Here is a 21,441-nt window from a genome sequence, read left to right on the forward strand (position 1 = left end):
TCTGAAAGAATAGAGCGTGTTGTAAGAACGTTTGTTATCTGGGGTGAAATACCAAAAGAGAGAAGAGGGGGAGATACAACAAAAGGTAGATTTGATCCAATAAAATTATCTATCCAAACATTTATGGGGCGTTTGAACGGTGCAGAGAGTCATTATAATAGAGGACGATCGACTAGATTGTATTTACCATGTGATCTGAATTTTACAAAGCTTTACAGAATGTATTGTCAACGTCATCCACATCATTCCGTAAAGTTATCATATTTCCGAACATACGTTAATGAACACTACAACATATCATTCGGCACTCCCTTAGTAGATGCTTGTTCTGCGTGTTTCACTCAGAGCGAAGGAAATTTTGAGAAAAGAAAATTCAGAAGAAGAAAAGTTAAAGGTTATAACAGAGCAGAGAATTCATACGTTAAGAGCTAAAGCCTTTTATTCTTTGTTAAAAAATGAATCAAATCATAACATACAAATATTTTCTTTTGATTGTCAAAAAAATCTTTCTTTGCCAAAGCTTCCCGACCAGGCGGCTTATTTCTCACAGCAAATAAATTTTTATAATTTCACCATCATGGCTGGAAATTCGAAATCCCATCTTTCTTCTGCAAATGTGACGTCATATGTGTGGCTGGAGTTTGAACATCCAAAAGAATCAAATGCTGTTGCCTCTGCTGTACATGATACTCTCATAAAATTCAACTTTAAAAATCAAATCGAAAAAGTTCACCTATTTGCAGATGGATGTGGTGGACAGAACAAAAATAGCACGATGATGTCTATGATAATCTACTGGTTGGTTTATGAAGCACCTGGTCACATCAAGGAAGTGGAGTTTACGTTTCCTGTTGTTGGTCATTCCTTTTTACCACCAGATAGGATTTTCGGTATGATAGAAAGGGAGATAAAAAAGAAGAACGTTGTAATAAACAGAAAAGAATATGAAGACATAATTGGAAAACACTCAAAGGTGCTGAGACTTGGTAAAGACTGGCAGATATCAGACTGGAGAAAGACGAGTGACGTTGTTGTTAAAAAACCTTCCCAGTGGCATTTTAAATGTAATGCAACGAAACGATTTATATTTTCTAAGGACAAAGATTATATGGCTACGGTAAGGGGGGAAATATTTTATCGTTCTGACATAGGGTTCAGCAAGTCTATAATATGAAAAGGGAAAAAGATTTCTTTATTGAAACCAAAGTTACAACAGATTAGATGTTCATTGAAAGGAGATAAATCGTCCATAGGCACTCTCCTTAGAAACCATTTTGGTAAAAATTGGAGAGACCAGCCGGATCTCAAATTTTATAAAATTATAGATACTGGCGTACAAGCAAATAATAACGAGAGTGCTGCAGAAAATGATCATATTGATGATGAGGACCCAGAGGAACTTAGAGTTTAGGAATTAATATAAATACATATATACATATTATAATTTGTAATACCTTTTGTACTTTGGATAAAAATAAACTTCACTAAAAGTTTACTTCCACATGCTATCTTCCTTATTCCTAACACACTAGGTTTAGAAAACAGACTAATATAACAACCACTAATATCGTTAATGGTTGACTATTATCATGTATTTGCAAATGTTAGTTGCATAAATCTGTATTTACATAGTTCACTTGCAAAACTCGGTATTTTCAAATTTTTCTTCCTTTTCTAGCAAACCCAATAACTTTTCTAAGAAAAAAAATCATTAGATTTTACCTAATAAAGCATTTATCTATTACAAAAAAGTGCCATTTATTATGTCTAAGGTTTTTTGCAAAATTTATCAGTTTTTTGCAAATAACTCAGTTTGACTTATACAGTAAATACAAAGTTTTGCATCTAGCGGACTCATATGAAGTGTGTAATGTTGTTGCTTTGACACCCCAGCTAGTACCGCTTAGTTCTCGGATTACATTATTGCGAGTTCTGATTTTGGCAGCGATATTTTCTAAGCGTTTTCAATTGCGTCTCAGGAACGCAACTCAAAAATGTTGACATTATCATTTTAAACTCACCTACTTTAAAATGTATAAATATAAATTGCCTTAGTTTGAAATCTTTTTTGTCCGTCTATGAATATTTCTTGCAATATTCTTCTTCTTAGGGTGCCCTCTCCCTATAGAGGTTGGCACTCATAATGGCTATTTTTATTTTTGAACTTGCTGCTTTAAACAAATTAATATCCGTCACATAGATTCTTCAACCAAGACTTCTGCCTTTGGCCAACAGATTTTCTCCCTTGAATCTTTCCCTGTATTATGAGTCTCAAAATTTCATATGTTGGTCCCCTCATTACGTGGCCTAGGTATTCCAGTTTTCTGGTTTGTATAGTGGTGATTAGTTCTGTTTCTTTACCAACCCTCTCCAGTACTTCTTTATTGATACTTGCATCAGTCCATGATATTTTTAATACTCGGTATAACTACTAACTTTTTCAATGTTAGTTTAAGCATATACTTTTCCATTTTTCCTGTATATCAGTATAACAGTTTTAGTCTTCCAAAGATACAAAATACAACAAACAGTTGATATCAAAAATCATTCCGAAAAAAATCGTACAGTCTCAAATTTAAAATGAAGGTCAAAAGTAAAATCGCATGTAATATGAATACAAAATCCTTTCAATTTTGTATGTATAATTATTGTTGCCTGAAATTTTAAACTTGTTAACTGTTATATCGAATCAATTCAATAATTTATAAATGGAATGTAAAAGGGAATCTATTATTAGACGACCCTTAAACCTCTCAGCTCCAAATGAATCTTGAAATATAGATGTAATTTATCCCATGTTATATTATGAAGTAACGATTTAAAAAAAAAAGTTGTCGTAGATATCGAGTCCCAATTGATTAAACTGGTACTAAATATTTTAACTATAAAGGAGGGTAGAGATAGAAGATACAACATTTCTTGTAAGCGAATTTTTAAAATATGAACTACATAGCAATTTTTGAAGCTGTTGCACTAGATATACCCATTACAGACAGTACTAATAATTGCATTTTCCCAGAAGGAAAAAATATTAATGTTCGAAACCACTTTTAGTCCGGTGTAACAGCTTCTTCCCTTAAAATATGTGTTGATTAATATTTTTTCTATATACATTAGAACATTAATGTTGGTTGGTTTTACTTTCTAATGATCTTTTATTCACCAATGTTAATGTGATGACAAATGTTACTACTCGTATATCTTACTGATATTGCTTACATCTTTGTTACGTATTAAGTTTTATTAAAGGTTTGATCTGTTCAAATAAAGACATAACTGTATCTTTTGTCAAATGAAACCTTTTAAAGAAATACATATCATCATATTATTCTAAACAATTCATTCTTTCCCTGTAAACTTTTGAGTGGCGTAGATTATAAAAACCCTTAACCCGAAACATATTACTTTTATTGCTAATGCGAAACATATGGTCTATTGGACCAGTATAGGTAAAAATTGAAATAAGTCAAAAACAAATGTAGGATTTGAAGAGAAAAGCAAAATATTAAATGGTTTATTAGGCGTAATTAAGTAAACAAACATATATATTTCTAGATAAAACAAAAAAATATACTACAGCTACCTACTAATTTTGAAGACAGGTAACGCAAACCTTTCTACTACACTCCAAACAAATAGCATTTGAGCAAAGCACACATTTATAATTTGTCTTCCTCATTTTTGATGATGGACAAATGCTACACAATTTTCTTTTGGGAAGCTTATCATCTAATACATTGTCGCCGATATTCTCGACAGGCACTTCGGGATTTATTCCCAAAAAAATCTCTATCTGCGTTTTAAGGTCTCGGGGAAGATATGTTTCAAGTATTTGCCTTAGATGAGGCTGAATTAGTTCAAAGGCCAAATCTTTTACAAATTTAAAACGTGGAAGTAACTTATTATCTTTGTAACAAAGATAAAGGATGTAACTGTTGAATAACTTATAAGTGTATAAAATACTGCTAAGAGCCAACGCCTTGTCCGGCGGTTTGCACTATAATTGGCACACTTCATGTCTAAGACATCAACTCCCGATTTTGTACTGTTATAGTATCGAATTATTTCTGGTTTTCCTAGTTCATTGTCTTTGCTGAGATGCATAGAGGATAATAAAAGAACAGCTCTATTTTTTTTTCGGTACATATGATATCCAGGTTATGTCATCGGAGAAACCATAGAGTGTTGTACCAATTTCCATACTGTTATTAGCCTTGAATTCCAAAGGAACTTCTCGCTTATTTTTTTTTACTGTACCCACATACGTGAGGTGGCGTTTTTGCAATCACTGTGACTCTAACTCTATTGAAAAAAAATAGTTGTCAGCAGTAATATTTCGGTTAGAGCCCTCTATTAGTTTGAATAACCGAGTAACACATTGAGCAGGCTTGGAAAGCTTCAGTTCTTCTTCTGAAAGTCCAACACCATCCAAATATTTCCCTCAGTATATATATATATATATATATATATATATATATATATATATATATATCCATTATAGAAATACGTTCTCTTAGCATCTGTCATGCACATTACTTTTATGCCGTATTTCGCAGGTTTACTGTTCCACTCACAAAACCACAGTTCCCTCTAAATGAAAGTAGCATCTCATCCACAGTTACACAATCTGACAACGTGTATAGCCTCTGGCAATTAGTCACAAAGTTATTAAAAATATTTGAAATAACCGCTGTTTTTTATCAGTTTTCAATCGCTATTTGGGATCCATGCTATTGTGAAATCTAACACACGACAAAAGTATTTCAAATCTTTTCAAAGACACCGTCATTCTGAATATTGGCCGACCCAAAACATCTTTAGAAAATAGTTAAAGCATATCTTCATAAGAAGATTTTATAATTGAAGATAGCATAAAAAGCCCAAGCAAAGCCTTTAACTCAACTATATTTGTGCTACTGTGCTTTGATGTATTAGTCGAATCAGATAACTTTTCTCTCATTATAATAATTTTTTGGTTTGTCCATGTTATAGTTTGTTTCAACATTTCATCAGTAATCAACAATTTCCAAATATCTAATTTAGAAGGGGTATTTCCCAGAGACGCTGTTAGGTCTCGTAATTCTCTGATAATGTTATGTGTTCGTGTCCTTGTATTTCTCGGAGGCTCCGTTCCTTGCCACTGAAAACCATTTTTTCATTTGAATATGTTCACATCCCCTTCTACTTGTAAAAAGTCGGTTCTGGATTGTAAATCATTCGACGGTTCATCTAATTCCAAAAGTTCGTGATCTGAATTCGATTCTTCGCTGCTAGAGGGTTCACTTTGCCGAATTACATAGTCGGGATCTTCATCCGAATCATCTATACCATCTCTCATGTCCTCGTCACTCCCTTGCTCTGATAAATATAAATCTTAATCGTCGGCAAGTAGTAATCTTTGTATATTCTTTTCAAAATCTGGGTCAGCCAGATTGACTTTTTTATTACGGCCAGTTTCGCTAGGTCCTGCTCTATCCATTATTACTACAAAATTAAAATTTTTTAGAGTAATTATGTTTATTATACAAAAAATATGAAATACCTTATTGTTTATCAGTGCACAATCCATAACAAGTGGCCTCCTAGACCTATCATAAAAACACTGCAATTTGAAACACCTGGCTTACTAGACCTACACATTTTGAAAACTACTGTTACTAAGATGTAAACACTAAAGCGATTGCTACGATACTGCAAAACTATGCTTGTTCTACACTAATAAGGTATTTAAAAGAACAGTGCATGCGGCCTACACTGTTGCCACTATTAGCAGACTGTCCTTTCGCTGTGGTCCGTTAGACCAATGTTTCGGGTTAAGGGTTAAAACAAAGAAGATTGTCAGAATTTGGAGGCTATAATATTAACAGATTACTACCATGTAAGTTGTTAAAGTTGGGTCGTAGTAGGTATTATGTAACTGAAATTTACACTTTAAGTGTAGTTTTAATGTATTTAATGTGCACTTTAAATTGATTATGATATTGGACGTTATTAAACAAAACTTTTTATTTTGTAAATAATTTATTGGGATGACATTTATGATAAATTTTGAGGCTCGAGAATCGTTACAAATTGAATTTTATTATCGATCATTTATTTTTCTGTCTGTTTTACTATCTTGTAATGACAGATATACATTTAATTTTTTACTTTTCATTTAATGTTTGTATTTTGTTAATTATTTCCCTTTAAATTTCTTAATTTAAACCTGCTTAGATTAAATTATATGATTACTAGAAACAAATTGATCGAGAGTAATGAATCCGTATGAAGACCCGTTATTTTATGACGCTACTCGTGATGACCCAATTCTGTGGCGATAGTTCCGTGACGCTGGTCTTATTATTTTACTATACAGAAAAAAAAAATTAAATACAACGCCAGTATAGAAGCTTCGCTTCAATAAATCGAAAAAAAAAAGAATAATTAGGCTTTTTTCAAATAATACAACTATTTTTTATTTACATCTACAATTTCGCAGACTAAATTTAACAAAAACTATACCAATGTCCTCCTTGTAACAATTGTTCTCTGAAATTAAATATAAACACCATTCGCTTAAACAAATACACCACATGTTATAAGTATGTACATTGTCTAATTTTACGATTCTGTTGCTTAAGTTCGAAAAATAATTCATCTGAAAGCAGCATCATTCGTACAGTTTTTCTTAAACAGAAAATATCCCACCACATTTAACTTCTAAACACGTTTATTAATAAGAAATACTCATTATAAACGGCACAAAGTATATGACGTGTTTATCGCGAGTTTCAAGATTAAACAAACAAACGCAGCATCTTTTTCATCAAGTAACTGTTTTCATTGTGAGCAATAATTGTTTAGTGGTATACGAGGCAAAAATTTTGAACAAGATGTGAATAAGGTAAGTTAATAAAAAAATCTTCGATTGCAATAAATTGAAATGAAAAAAGTTACTATGATAAATGATATTAGAATAAATTCAACTGAATAAAATATTATTTTTGGTATAATAATTTTTAAGTTTTTGAGCGCATATTACTGTCATCAATCTTTATGTTTGATTTTGTTTTATTTTTTTTTAACAATTTAAAAAAGTCAAAAACTTAGTTTTTTGCCTTTAGTTTATTATACATCCTATAGAAAAATTTTTAACTAAAAGTTGTAGATTAAAAAAAGGTCTATATTTTGAGTTTCCAAAATAATATACATAACTGAACGAGATAATAATAAAAAACAATTATTTTTGTAGTAACTTATAAATGTTTTTAACTGTTTTTTGCATAAACACATCTAATATAACTAATTAAACTGCCTGCTATTATGGCTGTTAAAAATTATTAAAGTTTTCCAAATTTTAAACATATCCCCAAATAGTTTATGTTATTCAATTTGTTTATCCCGGAGAACCATTATTTAAACAACTGTGCTTGCCCAAACAATCACTCTAGAGGTGTTTTCTAAATCACAATCTATTTTTAAGGCTTCATTTACAAGGTTTATTAAAAAAAAACATTTTATTAAATTTGTTATTAAAAAAGAGAATTTGGAAAAAGGACTAACTTTTTAGCTTCTAAACATTTATAATAACTTTGATATTTTTTTATGTCACACAGTTGTAAGTAGGCTCGATGAAAAGCTGGTGAAAAAGTGCACATTCCAAAAAAAAACAGAACCTTCTATGACCATTTACCAAGAAACAAACAGCGGACAGTTCGCATCTCCACTATTCAGTGGAGGAGTTTTACAAGTGCCATCATTTTAACGGGTTATAACATTTTAATTCTCTGTTGTGTATGCCATCTATCAGTTGGATCATAAAATTTAGATCTTCTTTTACAATTTGTTCAGCTCTTCTACAAGTTTCAGCTCTCAATATTAATAAACAATAGAAATATGATTTTAAGGAGAAAAAAAAAGCTATCTAGTTTTCGTATTGGTCACAAAAGGTTCTAATTTTTTTGTATACCTAGGGTGTTTTTTACCAGCTTTTCAATGAGACTACATACAAGTGTATGACATAAAAAAATTATAAATGTTTATAAACTAAGAATATTCCCTTTTTCAAACTGTTTTTTAATAACAAATCTAATAAAATCTTGAGATTTTTTTTAGTACACCTTAAAAACAAAACCTTAGAGAATCGGTTGCGATTTACAAAATACCTTTAGAGTGACTGTTTGGACAAGTATAGTTGTTTAAATAATCGCTCTTCGAAAAAAAAACATATTGAATAACTTAAGCTATTTGGACAATTTGCTTAAAATTTATTTAAAATTTAGCACACTTTATTAACTCATCAAACGCCACAATCTTCAGTATAATACATTTCATTATGCAAGATACAAAGTACAGTAGGGCCTCGCTAATCCTGACTCCTTCTTTTTCGGTGATCGCAGTAATCCGGCCGGGCAATCATGTTCGCTCACGAGTGTAGGTGCGGGGGCTGCCGTGAGCCAACCACCAAACTGTCGGTCGTCAGACTCGTCAGTCTTTTTTATCACCTTTCGTGTTGGTACAGTGTCAATTTAGCGCACTCACTAACAACATGGCGCTGCCACGTAAACATTTATAATTAACAATAAAAGATAAATTGCGGGTTATAGAAATGTTAGGTAAGGCGATAGCTACCCTATCATTACTAGGGGATTTGGTATGGGCAGGTCAACTGTGGACGACATAAAGAAAAACAAAGATAAAATCTTAAAGTTTGTAAGCCTAATAGAACGTAGTCCTGTGTATGAAAAATACTGAAGAAATCGGAAAATCCCGTTATAGAAGATGCTTTTTTTACGTGGATTTTGCAACAAAGACGATTACATGTTCCTTTAAGTGGTGATTTAATTTGTGAGAAAGCTCATGTATTTTGTCGTTAGATTACAAACTCCCATATCGAATTATTCCATATATCGAATAATTAACGGAAGATTTATTAACAACATAAGATATGCAGATGATACCGTAATTATGGCAAGCTCTACTGAACAACTTCAATTACTGATAAACAAAACAAACAGTTTCTGTGAAAAATATGGACTAAAAATGAATATTAAAAAAAGACCAAATACATGATAATAACAAAGAAAACAAATATACCAACAAAATACATTTGGGAAATGTACCGATAGAAAGGGTTGATAAATACAAATACTTAGGAACCTGGATTTCAGACAATAATGATCAACCAACCGAAATAAAAGCAAGGATAAAAATAGCAAGAAGTGCGTTTGTAAAAATGAAAACAATTCTCTGCAACAAAGACCTTAGATTAGAACTGAGAGTAAGAATACTGAGATGCTACGTGTTTTCGATACTGCAATATGGGCTTGAAAGCTGAACATTAAAGCAAGAACACATAAATAAGTAACAGTCCTTTGAAATGTGGTGTTACAGGAGGATGCTTAGAATAGCATGGACACAGAAGAAAACTAACACGGAAGTATTGCAAGAAATGACCAAAGAATGCGAAATAATAAACACAATAAAAATAAGAAAGTTACAATATCTGGGACACGTAATGAGGGGACAGCGATATGAACTGCTAAGGCTGATAATACAGGGAAAGATAAGAGGAGGAAGGAATATAGGAAGAAGGAGAGTGTCATGGTTAAAGAATTTAAAGGACTGGTTTAAATGCAGTTCTATAGAACTCTTCACAGCAGCAGTAGATAGAACAAAGATAGTAATGATCCAACCTCCGATCGGGAGACGGTACTTAAAGAAGAAGATATCGAGTTTAATGCAAGTCGGGGATGGTTAGACTAATTTAACAAACGCCACGGAATAAGACGTTTAAAAATGAACGGTAAAAAACTATCCAATAATGAATCAGCTATTAGACTTTTCCAATTAGAGTTACAGAAAGTTATGAGAGAAAAAAAATTAACAGCGGAACAAGTGTACAATGCTGACGAATCTGGTTTGTTCTGGCGATTATTGCACGATCATACTTTAGTCTTTGCCAATGAGAAGTCGGCTTCCGGAAGAAAAATGATGAAGATGAAAATGACATTCATATCTTGTGCAAATGCGGCTGGAACCCATAAACTTCAATTGCTTGTTATCGGAAAATAAAAAACCCAAAAAATCAACACGTCTTCCTGTTTATTGTCGTGCACAAAAGAAAATTCTTTGGTTCTAAATAACTTGTTTTTTTTTAATGGTTTAAAACGAAATTTGTCCCCGCGGTCAGTCGCCATCTTTATCTTTTAATTTGACTCCTCGGGCACTTTTATTGTTAGATAATTGTCCTGGGCATCCATCAGCAGATAAACTTATTTCTGAAGACGGCAACATTTTTGCAATGTTCCTGCCAGCTAACATCACGGCCTGCATATAATCAATGGATCAGAACGTTACACAAAATGTAAAGTTAAATTACTGCAAATCACTTTTGGTTAACTGTCTTGCAATATGTTCTGACAACCTCATCGACACGTTTCTTTTGGCTAATTACTGGGCTAATGTTAAGGCATCTTTAATTAACAAATTGTTTAAGAATTTGCTCACTGAATTAACCTATTAAAAGGTTGCCCCTTTTAATAGGTTAAGGGAACCCAATGATCCTCAAATAAATAAGGCACGCGCTCACTAAGGAGCTGCTGGGGTCGCCGAAAGTGAGATACAAATATACACGATTATAAGATATGAAGTGTTTACTGATCGTGGACATCGTGCGAACGGCTATGCTTGAGGACGATGAGCAAAATGAGATCAGTGGCGTTAAAGTTCTCGCCTGAGAAAAAGTTGATAGTTCAGAGGCAGTAGGAGCTTTCAACACAGTTTTAAAAAGGCTGAAGAAAACGAATTTAAGAGCCAAGAAGTTGTGTTTCTCCGTGGGCTTAGAAATCGAACTTTTGAGATAAAGTGTGCAAATTATAAACAGAAGAACATTACAGACTTTCTCAAGAAAAATTTTCTAATGTTTTATTTAAACTCACTGTTTTCCTTACATGGTTGCAATTTTTGAATATTTGCATATTTTTTCTTTCTACTGTAATTTAAAAATCTATTAAAGAAGCTAAGGTTAAACATAAATGTTTTATTACCATTTAATGTGGCATACTATAATCCGGATGCCTCGATAATCCGCAAAGGGTCTTGTTTCTGCCTCTTCGGATTAACTAGGACCTACTGTAATTAACATTTATAAATTACTGTAAAAATATGGGTTTTTTAAAATTATCTCGGCTAACTCTTCATGTATTTTAATTTTGAAACTCTCGGTAGTAAAGAACTTTTTATGATCTATAAATTTGATTCGAACCATTTTTCTTTAAAATTTATAAGAAACGTTTTTTATGCAAAAACTATTTTTTGTTAACTTTTTACGATTGTTTAGTAAAAAAAAACAAAGCAAAATTAGCAGTATGTGTTCACATAATTTTCATCAGCTACCCCTCATATACCGGTGTAAGATTTTTTTGTAGTTTACTTTCCTGCGAAATACCAGTCTAATTAAAAAACTAAAAAAATTGCGTAATAATCTTAAAAAGATATTTTAAAGGTCCTTAAATATATATGAATGGTAGCTGATTAGAAATCCGAGAAGACGTACAGCTGTTGTTTTGTTTTTTTACCTTAAAAAGTGAAAAAAATATCTTTGCCTATAAATAAAACGTTTCATATACATAAGTAAACTGGTTTAAATAAAAGTTGTAAACCATAATTTAAGATCATCCAAATTAAAATAAGTTAACAATTGACCGAGATAATTATTGAAAACCAATGTTTTTGCAGTAATTTGTAAATGTTAATAACCTTATTTTTTGCAATAATGACGTACAACATAGCTACTTAAAATTGTGGAGGGAGAATTGTGCAAATAAGCAAAATTCAAGAAAAATTAGCATAGATTTGACTTTCAAATGGAAAATTAATTTTGAAGTAAATGTATTATAATTATATACTATATTATATTATATAGTATATATGTAATATGGTTGTATTCTATTATAACCATATTACATAAATATTTATGTTACCTATTATTTCGTAACCTTTTCCACTAGTAATAATAAGAGAAAAATAAAAAGTAAATATTACTTTTAAGTTATTTAAAAAAATACTTGGTTAAATTTTCAATTTACAAATTAATAATTAAATTCTTATAATATATGCAAAAAGGTTCCTCACTTAAAAAAATCAAGTTTCATTAATATGAACCAGAGATATTACGACTTTTATAAATTGAATTTATAAATTCAGTTTTTAAAATACTAAAATCGAGAAATAAAACAGGGCCAACTCGAGTTCGAATGGACGTAGGACATTGTATTTTATTTTTTTTTAATTTGTGTAAAAATGTCAAGATTTTGAATAAAAAAAATTAAGTTTCTAATTAAATGGGAATTTCGTTTATATCATTCCTAAATGATATAAACGATAAAGAAGAGACAATAACATTTACCATGGAAAAGGAATATAATAACACATTACCTTTTCTGGATATTTTAATCTCTAAGAACGATACTTGTAAGTAGTTTCAATTGTGTATTTGGAAATTTTTAAGGAAAATTGAGATAATCATATCGGATCCTGCTGCCGAATTCTTTAAAGTTGAAATGCCAAATTAGAGTTCTGACAAAGGAAATGAAAGATTTATGCACTCTATATGACTGGAATTGTCCGCGGAAATGTTTCCACGAACAAAGGAAATGTTTCGTGTTCTAAGGATATATTGTTACCTTTCGTTTTGTTACTAAAAAATTCAGAAATTTTCACTGAAATTTCCTGGTCATCTGTAATAACTTTATTTTCCTGGATAAGTGCAGGAATTTTATATCATGTGTTTTCTCCTTTCATTTGTCTGATTTTATTCCATACTTGAGAGGGATCTGTGTTAGAGTTAATTGAGGTAACATATTTTTCCATGAATCCTTCTAGTTTTCCTTGAGCGTACCTTTCGATATGGCTTTTATTTTTTTAAAATGTAAAAGATCTGTTTCATTGCGTGTTCATCGCTATTTATTAAGGCTCTTTTACATTATCTTACTGCAGATTTGCAGTCATTATTCCACCAAGAAACAACTCTTTTTCTTGTGAAATTTGTGTGTATGTGCCAATGCATTGTTCAGCTGAAGAGATCTAAGCATATCATGCTTAGATCAATAGATGATATGCTGCCAGATTGGACTTGAAAATATGTGCTGCTGCCTCTATTTAGAACATTTAGTTTTAAAAAATGCAGAATGCTTTATGATTTTGCGTATCATCCTTGCGCAGGGACCATGCTAATGTTCTATGTATTGTTCGAATTTTGGTACATGTCGTACACTCGCCGAAGCGAGTACCAGATTCATTTAGAACTAATAGTTTACGCTTAATAACGTAGATAAAAGCTTTCTGGAGAAACAATTTTAGTTTTGCAATCACTGTTAAGTGAAACTTCTTAAAATTTTTTCAGCTGAATACTGAAAAAATCGACTTTTAAAGCTAATTTTGGAATAATTAAGCAACACATTAATAAAAATAACTTTATACACTCTCATTTTAAAAGATTTTTTATGATTTTGTAGTAAAATGATGTCATTTTTTTATACAATTTACCAGTCTTCATCTTTAGTATTTAAAATCAAATAGAGATCTTACCTAGAAGCTTCTTACTATAGAAGAAGATCTTACTATAGAAGCCTTTGCAATGGTGATCGCCAACGTCGGATAATTCTGATATGGCACGCGAAGAAGAAGAAAAAGCGATCTTACATTATTTTTATATTGTTTATAAGTCAAAAAAGACGTTTAATCAGTTGCATATTTTAGTTATTAAATATTGTTATTACCAAATATATAAACAGCAGTTATTAGATAGTTATATAAAAGAGTGACTCAAATTTTTTTATTATATTTTTTTATTCTTGTGTTTCTGTTTCTGTTTTGTCATCACTGTTCCCTGATGTACAGCTTTAATATTGATTTTAATTTTAAATTGTTTCTTTATTTTTTTTTGCCTACTTTAATTATTATCTCAATTAATGTACAGCTATGTTTGAAAATGTATAAAATAAACTAACATAAACTTAATATTAAGTTATTTACGTGTTAAAATTAAATCAATATGAAACAAAAACCATAAAATAGAATAGAAAGTAGTTTTGTATATAATATAACCTCAACGCTGCTTTTAAAGATTTTAAATAGCGCTTGATTGATGAGTTATATTTTTCGATGTCCCAGATACCAATTTATTTAGTAAGGGAATTGATTAAGATTGATGGCCAGAAAAACATCTATTCAAATTGATCTGTTGAATGCATTTATATTCACTTGCACAATGCATTTTTCACAATACGTCAATGTCGGAAAATTAGACAGGGAAAGGATACAAAATATGCGCAAATAAGATTTATTGTTTACAATTTTTTCCAAAGCAAAGGTGTTTAGAAAAAATTGAAATTAGAAGAACATTTAAAAATTTATTAATTAATATTGTTATTATTCGCCTACAATTCGCTGGAATAATTTTTATTCCACATATTAACTTTTTAAAGCATCTCATAACTTTTTAGAACATCTCGTAAAATTTAGCTATAATATTTAAAGGCCTTTAAATTATACCAGGAGTACGTTAGAGAAGTTTTCCAAGATAAAACAGATGAAATGCAGAAAATACAAGAATTAAATCCTTTAGAGAGACAGAAGATCACGATAGATGAAATCAAATTATGCTATCAAAAACTCTAAAGACAATCAGGCAGCTGGAATAGATGAAATACCAGTAGAACTGTTAAAACTAGTGAAAGAAGATAACTTGGAAGTATTGGCAGATTTATTCAACATGATGTACGATACGGGACTAATATCACAAGAGTGGCTTAAGTCAGCATTTATAACCATCTCTAAAAAACAAGCAGCAAAAGAGTGCTTTGATTATCGAACACTGAGCCTCATGACTATACTTTAAAAGTACTGCTGAAAGTAATACATAAGAGAATATACGAAAGACTAGAGGCGGATAATAGCGAGACGCAGTTCGGGTTCCGAAATGGAATAGGTAGTCGGGAAGGACTATTTGCCATCAACATATTGATTCAGCAATGTCGGGATGTAAACGTGGAACTACACTTGTGCTTTGTTGATTACAAAAAAGCTTTCGATCAAGTAAGACATGAAAAACTAATATCAATACTTATGAACTGTAGAGGAATTAGTCAGGGATGTGTTGTATCGTCACTTTGGTTTAACTTATATTCTGAAGAAATTTTCCAAAACACGCTCAATAATATCAAACAAAGATATGCAGACGACACTGTGGTCATAGCAACGAGTATAGAAGATCTACAATATCTTATCGAAAGCTTAGGTATGAATAGTGCTGAGATGGGAATTACTATAAACGCTAAAGAAACGAAGTACATGCTAATTACAAAAAGACCACAAAATATAAATCACCTATTGACAATCAATGGTAACGTGATAGAACAAGTAGAAAAATATCAGTACCTACTGATAGATATTGCAGAAATAAACAGGCGAATAGAGATTGTCAGATCAGCATTTATACGAATGAAGCCACTCCTAACGTGCAAAAATCTAAATTTGGAGATCAGGCCACGTACCATTCGCTGTTATATATTTTCAATATTATTATATGGAGCTAAGACTTGGACATTAAAAATGCAATTAAAAAAGAATTGAGGCTTTGGAACTCTGGTTATACTGCAGAGTATTAAAAATATCATGGACTGATAGAATTACACATAAGAAGTACTGGAGAGGGTTGGTAAAGAAACAGAACTAATCACCACTATACAAACCAGAAAACTGGAATACCTAGGCCACGTGATGAGGGGACCAAAATATGAAATTTTGAGACTCATAATACAGGGAAATATTCAAGGAAGAAGATCTGTTGGCTAAAGGCAGAACTCATGGTTGAAGAATCTACGTGATTGGTATCAATGCAGATCGATTGATTTGTTTAAAGCACCAAGTTCAAAAATAAAAATAGCCATTATGATTGCCAACTTCCGTAGGAAGACGACACTCTGAGAAAAAGAAGAGGAAATTATACCAAATAAGAAATTATTGTTATACTTTTTCGTTTTCTTTTTCTTCATTTTCTTAATTTAGGACTGTCTGCTCATTCTTAGAAGTATGTCTGGGGACACTGATGTACAGCTTTCGTACTATAGTTTTGGAGGTTTTCTAGGTAGTCTCAATGTATTGGATTTAACAGACCATGCAATGTTTCCAAACCCTATGGTTCAACAGTAGACGCGACATTTTCCTCTTATAAACTCATTCCTTCTTGGGCCTCTAAGGGTGCCCTTGGTTGCAACTATTTTTGCTTTGGTCTTGATCACATGGGTTATTACTAGTTATCTCCTCCTTAACGTGCCTTATTAAGTCCACTTGACGTTGGCGATTAACATAGCAACACTACCTCTGTCTTGAGCTATTTTAAACAGTTGTTTGACCCTGCGTATCCCGATCCATTCTATGACATGCATTAACCATGAGGCTTGTTGTATATCGATTTCCTTGCATCTTTCGATTTTATTTTTCTTTTTCTTTCTTGGATCTATAACTCTAACCCGCAAGTCTCAGCCGCATTTACTATTTTCCTCCACTCTTGACAGTCTTGTGCAGCAATCTCTCATTAATGTATTTTCATCTTACTTAGATCACTCTATTGTTATTGTATTTTTTCATCTTTTTTTGAACAATCATCCGATCTTTTGCAATTGGGCCTTTCCCAAAAGGTTTTATTTACTAGTCTTTCATTATTCAATTTTAGAACAAGCCTGCCCATCTTATTCGATTTGCCTTCATATATTGTTCTATGTTTTGTTCGCCATAGAGTGCTTAAAGTTTCTGGTTATGTTTTGATTCTAGCAGTTACATATTTTTCATGACTATTTGTGACTGTTATCACTGTTCCTAAGTATTTGAATTCTTTGACAACTTTGAAGTTGTATTTACTTATCAAAATGTTTTGTTCTAATTCCTATAGATAAAGTCACGTTGAGATCGCAGTGTACGGATATAGGATAACAGCGTTGCCAATTCTACTGCCATTGTAAGTTTTGCTACTTTTGTAAAATAAGCAGGGCCAAACTCACGGTAAACTAAGATATGTTTAGGTAAGCTAAAGTTGTTAATAGAAAATTCGTGAATGAAATAAATGGTAATAATTCCTAAAATGCTTTTATACATAATACCGCAGTTAATAGGGAAAAAAATATGAAAAATATTCTACAGGTATTTTAATGTTCTAAACGGTAGATAAGGGATAACTGATGATAATTCCTTGAAGAATTACAGCCAATTTTGCTTTGTTTATTTTTTAAAGAAAGATGAAGTTTGGAAAAAATCATTTTTTTGTCTATTTTGTTCCTCGTGCATTTTAGGGAAAAATGTTTCAAATAAATGTTGCAGATCTTAAACAGTTTTTTAATTTTTTAGTTTGTAAATTAAAATACATAAACAAATGACTGAGATAATTGCAAAAAAACCCTAATTGAGGCCCCTAGAACACAAGGGTGTAAGTGCAGTTGCTTATCACTTAGCAACTGATATCTAACAACAGGCACGTACTTTTGGCTTCAAACTTTCTACATTAACAACAATAACACCATCAAAAATTACATGTCATTGAAAACATGCTGAAAACTGAAAAAGTGCTACCTAGGTTTTTAAATTTATATCGAACTTTGAACAAAGATTTTTCAAAACTTTGTTTTTGGCACTTACACCCCTTGTGTTCTAGGGGCCTCAATTGTACACTAATTTATTAAATGTTCATAACTTTATTTTTTGCATAATGACGTCTAATATAACTACTTGAAATTATGTCGATTAATGAGTTATTTAAGTGTGCTACATTTCAACCAGATCAACTAAATATTTTATTACCTTTACTGAGAAAAGAATACCCCCGAAAAGCAATTTTCAATCATCTTCATTTTCATAATCTAGTTCATCTTCAGAGTCATCGTTTAATAAAATTCTAATAGGTTCAATGTCATCTTGAATGTTGTCTACTGTCCAAAAATTATTCTCCAATTTTATAACATGGTTGACGTAATTTTTCCAATGTCCATTGTTCTGTACTTTATCATAACCTTCATAAATCAATGTTTTAACGTCGTTTTGTTTGAAACTTGAATTCTTAGAGGACACGTACCGTTTCACTTCACTCCCCACCATTTCTATTGGGTTCAGTTCACAGTGATAAGGCGGAAGTCTTAAGATATGTACATCTACGCGGCATTGTTCGTCACTGTGATTCCTGTATTTTTCACCAATACAATCAATTTTGTATTTGTCATAAATATTTTTAAATACATTAGCAGTTTCCAGAAGTTCATTTTTTAAGTAATCTTCTTCAAAATAAATGTCCTTTTCATAGAGCCACTCCTTAATTTGACGTTTCACCCAATATTGTTTGGGAAAATGTAATTTCCTAGAGTGATAAGATGCATTGTCCAAGATAATGACATTCTTTTTATTTTTTGGGAGATTCGGTATTAACATCTCTTCAAACCATTTTTCAAATAGATCTCCGTCCATCTCTTCATGGTAATCTTCAGCACCTTTTTTGGCAAGAAAAGTGATGTCAGCACCTTCAACAAATCCGTCTTTGTTTCCTGCATGGACTAAAACAAATCTTGGTCCTTTTCCGGTCGGAGTTTTTAAACCTGTGGTAAGTCCATTTACGAAAGCCTGTCGGCTATTTTTTATTGTTGTATCTTGCCATACTTGCCCATTGGTTATTCCAGTATTAACCCATGATTCGTCCATATAAATGATATTGGCTCCTTCGTTCCTCAGTTTCTTTTTTTCCCGGAGATAGTGACGCCTCCAAGCGACTATTTCTTGTTTTTCTATTAATATTGAATTTCTACCTTGTTTGCCATATATAAAACCCATGTCGTGCAATACTCTTCTCAACGTACTCTTGGAAAAATTCGGAAGATGCTCCATTTGCTAAATTTTTTCTAGTACTACGTCAAGGGTTGGAGGAATATTGTCCATAAAAAAACCGTGCACTACTTGTCTTATTCTAGACCGAGTTGCTTCATCATATCTATTCTCACGACTATTCAAATAACCGGTTCTTTTTTTTCTTATAGGAGTTACGAGTGGACCATTTTTACTTTCACTTCTATATCGGAATATCGTTCGCTCAGAGACTCCAGTCATAGCAGAAACTTCCAGCACTATTGTTGATACACTTTTATCATTATTACTGTTTGATAAATAGTTAAAAACATTTAACACTATTTTTTTGCATTCACTATTTAACAAACTACCGTTTTTGAATTTTATTACACTCGCGGCCATTTTGACACTGACACAACACAAACGTCTGATATCAACTGAAAATTCTTTTAATGACTCTCAAGTATTTACCTGAATTTATAATTGCTGGCATTAGACAATAATTTTGAATTTATAAATAGGTATATTTTTTTAATTCTAAACTATTTTTTAATGTCTGTAACTGTAAATGCAGGTAGAGAAAGTGTGTCATTAAAGGGACATTAAGATCAAAAACGGATTATACAAATAATTATTTCATTTCCACGAATTGTAAACAATTTTGAACAGAAGATATAATTCCGAAAAGACCAGATTTCCGAAATATAACTTTCTATTTTTAAAATACCAACAGAAAAATTATATAATTAAAAAAATGTAGTATTTTTCCGTTTCACATTCATAAATATTTCCGAAATTATAATTCTTTTATAGGAGCCGGCCCATAACGTACGATTGTAGGTACGATTAAAAACTGACAACAATGTAGTTATTTCTGGCATATAGAAAGTACAGGCCTATCTCTGGAACGCTGCCATCTGAATGTGAATTTATATATAGTCTTAGATTTTTGGTAACTACCATGTATTTGATCTTATCTTCGTTGACCATAAGGCCTATTTCTCTGGCCCCGCTTTCAAAAAGTGTAAAAACTTCTTTCACATCTCTGGTGAATTGTGCAATTATGTCGACATTAGCAAAAGCTAATAGTACTTTCGCTCCCTGGGTAGCAAAGCTATTTGTTATTTGTGCTTTTCGACAGTTCAAGCTTCACGAAAATCATCTGATGTACTGCTACCAATTCTGATACATACACATGAATTCTCCATACACATCTGGGCTAATCCTACCAGCTTTCTGGGTACTCCTATATCTAATTTTACCTTTCACGGTATATCCGTGTTTCAGAGTCATACGTTTGTTTAAAATATACAAAAAATTGATGTAGAAGTTTGTTGTAATACTTACTCTTTTCGCAGATTTGACGCAAGATAAAGTTCTGTTTTATTACTGACCTTTTTGGTCGGAAGTCATAGTGGTAATCTGCCCGGTTAATTTATCTTGCCCTGTAATTTTTTAATTTCGGCTGTGCTGTGCTTTAAAACTGCCTAGACTCACCGGTTCTGTGTTTGCTCTTAAGTTGCTGTATACAATTTTCTAGGTATTGGTTTTGTTTTTCTTTTTTTGTTCGTTTCTGTTTTAGTTCTATAGTAAGCTTCTTTATTCTAATTTGTTGATCTTGTTAGTAGCCCCATCCTATTGTTGGTTTTTGACTTTAACTTTGTTCACATTCCTGGTCGGACCACTTTTTTCTCGTTTTTTCTGTTTTTCCCTATGCATTATGTTGCTGTCCTTTCTATTATTTCTCTTTTATTTTTTAATGCCGATTTAATGTCACCTCTGCCTTTGATATCTTTTTAGCGACCTGTTTTGTATAGGCAGACCTATTTTGTATTTGCAGTTGGTAGTCTTGTTCTTTTTTATCTAATTTGAGATTTTGTATATCCTTGTGAGTTAAGCTTTGCCCATTTTGTGCTTATTCTCATGTTTGTTCCTACCAGAAGTGTATTGAATAACTTTCTGCTTCTCTCTATGTGCTGCTCTATATCCTAGCTATGTGCGCTAATGATATTACTAGAGTGCCTTCCATCAATGGAATATCTGTTTACGAGTAGTTTCGTCATCTGAGACCCACGTTACTTAATAAATGTTTTTTCTTTGGAACTATGTGGCAAACCACTCTCTCAAATTACGCAACCATCATATTCTTCTACGGGCTGGATTCCGTTTTCCTTCTATTTTTGCTTGCATTATATTTTAAAGTAATGCGTATTTATGTCCTCTCATCAGGTGACCCAAATATTCGAGTTAACTGCAGCAAATCCTGGTAATTGTGAATTATAATCATTAGTGGTGTCGTGAAATCTGTGGGTGACAATAACTGATTTTAGACGCTCTTCCTTGCCCAGTTTGGCTTTAAAGCTAAAGTTTGTAGAATTTATCTTTGTGTTTGCCCACTTTAATTTTAGTTTAAAAGAGCATATGCGTTTGTTTATTAGCTATGGAATTTAATATTATAACCGGTTTTTGGTTTTCCATTTATTATGGAACCATACCCATATGTATGTATTTTCTCTTCTCCCAACCAAAAAATTAGAGAGGTTTCCATGTGCAAGCTACCCGAGCCTGTCCACT

At 31.9% G+C, this 21,441-nt stretch overlaps 1 protein-coding gene and 1 non-coding gene across 3 annotated transcripts in view; one reads left to right on the forward strand and one right to left on the reverse strand.

Moving 5' to 3' along the window:
* The window catches only part of LOC140432405 (calcitonin receptor-like), a 465,986-nt gene that overhangs the window by 52,625 nt on the left and 391,920 nt on the right, over window positions 1–21,441 (forward strand). Inside the window, exon 1 of one of the 2 annotated variants that reach the window (XM_072520282.1) lies at window positions 6,676–6,886. The exons of the other annotated variant lie outside the window; for it this stretch is intronic. The gene's annotated coding sequence lies outside the window, so the exon portion shown is untranslated. Of the gene's footprint in view, window positions 1–6,675; window positions 6,887–21,441 lie in introns of those variants that run through there. 2 annotated transcript variants of the gene reach the window in all.
* LOC140432956 (U6 spliceosomal RNA) lies at window positions 13,162–13,266 on the reverse strand. Its single transcript, XR_011949861.1, has one exon. It is a non-coding gene; the product is annotated as a U6 spliceosomal RNA (small nuclear RNA).

Source organism: Diabrotica undecimpunctata, chromosome 1 (genome assembly GCF_040954645.1).
Source record: "Diabrotica undecimpunctata isolate CICGRU chromosome 1, icDiaUnde3, whole genome shotgun sequence".
Taxonomy (NCBI): Eukaryota; Metazoa; Arthropoda; class Insecta; order Coleoptera; family Chrysomelidae; genus Diabrotica; species Diabrotica undecimpunctata.